The following is a 4,683-nucleotide window of genomic DNA, read 5'->3' as shown; positions in this document are numbered from 1 at the left end:
AAGCAACAACTTACGTTTTTAGGCAATGTAACTGCAAAATGGCTCAAGTCTATTTTAAAACATGTAGAATAGTTGTCTGTGGAGATAATGGACCCTTCTAGGTAAATGCTTTTTGAAGGCCATGCACAAATATCACATGAATGTTGATGCAACCACCATGGTTATGGCATGGGGCCTTGAGTTACGAAAGACGAAAGATGTCCTTGGTAGGTTCTAAGGGGTTGTTCTAAGGATGAGTGGCTATGTGGTTTGAAATAGTTTCTATAAATGGCCATGTTGGGTGTTGGTTTTGATGTTGGAGAGGGTCTTAACATAGATGGAGTGCATGAGTTGTGGGGGTTGGTGCCATTTATCCATTGGTTGTTTGGGTTTGATCATGATGAGTGTCATGCAGAACCTACAACTGGATTGGACTCACTAAAGTTGTACTTGAAGGAGAAAGAAAGTAAATCATGTGGGGATAGTGTCTGTGGGCTTGCAATGTAAAAAGCAAAAGTGAATGGCAAGAGGATGGGCACAAGCTTGAGGAATGTGCACCGGAAGAGAAGAATGAAGTGAAAGGTCAAATATATGGAGGTAGGAGATGAGATGTGCAATGAAAGAAACGGTTCGAGCAGCCTCATGCAGAATGTGCCCTAGCCTTGGGTCTACCGGTGTAATTGTTTTTTCTTTTTATTAATTTTTGGTCTTGCAATGTATGGCCTAAATTTTAGTGGTCAGAATGTCTTTAATTGCATACTTGTTGTTGGCCATATGTTGGAATTGATTATGTGTTGCATTGATGTCACGTAATTGATGTCAACACTAGTTGTTATGGTTGTTTACTGGCTTCCGATAGAAGGATTAGATTGGGAAGATTATCAGTTGATTGTCACCGGTATGATCTAGATGATGGAATAAGTTTATATGGATGGTTCATATGATTCTAAAGTATCTTCTAGTCAGTTGGTATTGACTTGAGGATCAGATGCTATCTCATGTTCTAGTAAGTCTTCTTTATTGGTCTGGTAAGGGTTTCATCAGAAAAAATTTATTGAAGATCTTTGATGTAATGCATAAGTGGTGTTAGTGCAGCTTCTAGAAGGGATTTAGGATACTAATGGTCATTGTGTGTGTGCCTCAACTGATTGGTGTCATTTCTTTGGCGTGTGTGGATCTAATTTAGGTCCGGTGCTATCTAGGTTATGGACCGGTTTTCATGTAACGTGTTGGTAGATCCTCTTATGCACTTCTAGGATATTTTATTGATTGGATGATGTTTGTTTGACCTCAAGCTAACATGTGTTATGATTTTATTTTAGTATTATGTAATGGATCTATTGAATTATCTTTTGGGCGGCCAACCTAACTGGTTAGGTCTCATGTTGGTATAAATATATGTAAGATCTCATTGTAGATCATGGCAAGGATCGAATATTGTAATAATCATTTGTGTAGAGGATTTGGTCGATCATAAGTGATCAATTTGGGTTTATCTAAGAGTTTTTAGACCTTCGGTATTGAGCTTAACTAGAAACTATAATCTGGCATGTTTAAAGCTATCACAGACAATTCTTCTCTCTGGATTATTGTCTAAATATTTTGAGGTGGTTGATATCTTTGTAGTCAGTGAGACTCCATTTTTATGAGCAGTGCGATCTAAGCAGTGTGCCTTCCTGCATATGCAGGCCCCTATTGTAATCATATACTTCCTACAAAAGTATCATATGTCTGTGCATAGGCTTTCCCACTGTGGTTTTTCCTTTACCGGGTTTTCTAATAACTGAATGATGAACCAATAGTACCAAACCGGTATTGAGACGGGGGGTGAATCAGTACCAACACAAATATAGTCCAAAACTGGTTTGACAGCAAATAGAGATACCTGCTCAACACAGACTGCAACCGGTAAAGCCAAGAGTGTCTAAAACAAGCATTGACCAGTTGAACACTTAGCTTTTCATTTAACTCAAAACAATACTACCATTTCACCCTCATGCATGAATAGGTAAACTATCATCTGATCATCACAACAATTAGTTTCATATGCTTTATATAGATAGGCATAAAACACAGAACCATCATATGCTCAACAAGTAATAACAAAGCATCACAAGATAAAAGCATCACACATGACACACATATTTTTCATGTGGAAACCCAACTAAGAAAAACCACGGTGGGGATGAATACCCACAAGCTACTTTTGAACTCTTTTGAAGTCCGCTCTGTTAGGAGCCTTGTCCGGTTAAAGACATTACAATAGGTTCTGCTAGGAACCGATCCTGTTAGGGATCACCCGGTTAAGGGATGGCTATAATACCCAGTTAAGGGTTAAACCCGGTTAGGGTTACCTTGTTAGAGGATTTCTTGAACTCAATAGCTAAAGGATCTCTCGAGCTTCTATTGCTTCTCAGAACTCATTAACCTCGAGTTACCCAGTTAAGGGATTTGAATCAAGCCTATTAAGACCACCCTGTTAGGGGATTTTGCATCAAGCTAGTTAAGGCTACCCTGTTAGGGGATTTCACAATTGTTGAAGTTGTTAGAGATCAACATGAATTACAATGATCTGATAACAGCACTCAATGCTAATGTAGATCCGTTTTGGCTCCTCTTCACCTTCTACACATTCACTTGCAGGTATCTCTTCTTTCCTTTGGTCTGGCAAGGATCACATATCACTTCACTTGGATACACACATACAAATTTTGCCAACAACTCTGAAAGAAACACAACATCGACCTTATAGGAAACAGATAGGTCGGTAGCAAAAACCCTAAACCCTAAACCTATTGGGTTAAGAAATTCAAACAGTTCAATCCTGACCGTTGAATCATACTATATTAAATGCAATAATCTTGAATCAATCTCAATACATTCTCCATCATCCATTATCCACCGATTTCTTGGCGGCTGATAACCCATCACGCGTTATCACCATTTAACAAACTTCGCACATTCCTGAGGTAGATAGGAATAGTCTTCTTCATACAAGATCCTTCACACGCACAAGGCATATGTGGCAACACAATCTGTTATCCATTACCATGCTAACTCATCACACAAAGCTCACCGATTGAGTCACTCAGGCTTGAGGCACTCCAACCAGAAACCCTGACATTACCAACCGGTAGTCACACAAGAGTTCCATGTACTGGTTCTCATAACAACATGTCAGTTCACCTTGACATGTCGGTTCACCAAGAACACATATACCGCTTCATTCCATGTACCGGTTCTCGTAACAACATGTCGGTTTACTTTTCATCATACCTATTCACACATGTGTCAGTTCTCTCTTTTCTTCACATATATTGACATCAATGACAACATACAATATCATTATGTCCTCATACCAGTTCACATAATGCCAACAATCTCCCCCTTTGGCATTGATGGCAATATACAAAGATATCTTTCTGCTTCACATCTTCTCCCTCAATTTCTATAGATATCTTCTCCATTTCACTTCTTCTCCCCCGTTGACAACAATTCCAAAGTGGATGCACAAGCAACTCTATTCCATCATGTTGCTCCCCCTGAGGAGTAGCATCCTTCAACACATCAATCAACCAAAAAATTGTCTTTCCAATACCTGACTAATGTGGAACAATTACTTTTAGTTCACCTCCTGAAGGGGCAGTACCCCTAATTCACCTCTTAAATGCACAAATCTAGCCTTTGGGAGAGGCTTGGTGAATATGTCTGCTAACTGCTCCTTACTGGAAACATGTTCTAGTGCAATCTCTTTATTCTGAACCTTTTCCCTCAAGAAATGATACTTAAGCTCAAAATGTTTGGTTCTAGAATGTAAAACCGGATTCTTTGATATATTGATAGCACTTGTGTTATCATAGAATATACTTACTGATTAAGATACAGGGATTTTGAAGCCTTCTAGTACATGCTTCATCCAAATTGTCTGAGTGCAGTTCATGAAAGCTGCAACATACTCCACTTCCACTGTAGACTGAGATATACAACTCTGCTTTTTACTCATCCATGAGACCATTCTACCACTGAGAAAGAATGCACCACAAGTTGTACTTTTCTGGTCATCCACATCACCTTCCCAATCAGCATCTGTGAACACTTTCATATTGAAATCATTGTTGTATGGGTACCACAATCCATAGTCAACTATTCCCTTCAGATACCTAAAAATTCACTTGACTGCAATCAAGTGGGATTCTCTTGGACTTTTCTGGAACCTTGCAGTAATGCCAACTACATGTGCAATATCTGGTCTACTATGCACTACATAATTTAACTTACCAATCATTGATCGGTATTCCTTCTCATCAACCAGTGTGGAATCATCCACTTTTGTCAATTTGCAACCGGTCACCATCGGTGTACCTACCGGTTTGCTATCTTCCATGCCAAAAGTCTTCAACACCTCTTTGACATATTTGGACTGAGTGATAAAGATTCCATCTTCCATCTGTTGGATCTACAGTCCAATGAAGAACTTAATCTCTCCTATGAGTGACATCTCAAACTCTTTCTTCATCTCATCAGCAAACTCATGACTCATCTTGTCATCTCCACCAAAGATAATGTCATCAACAAAAACATCACAGATCAGGATCTGATCTCCTTCAGACTTCAAGTAGATATTACTATCTTCACTTGTTCTCTCAAATCCAATATTCACAAGATGGGAATGTAGGCGTTCATACCATGCCCTAGGTGCTTGTT

This window comes from Cryptomeria japonica, chromosome 4, assembly GCF_030272615.1.
Source record: "Cryptomeria japonica chromosome 4, Sugi_1.0, whole genome shotgun sequence".
Lineage (NCBI taxonomy): Eukaryota > Viridiplantae > Streptophyta > Pinopsida > Cupressales > Cupressaceae > Cryptomeria > Cryptomeria japonica.
The sequence above is the reverse complement of the archived record's forward strand: the minus strand, read 5'-3'. Positions refer to the sequence as shown.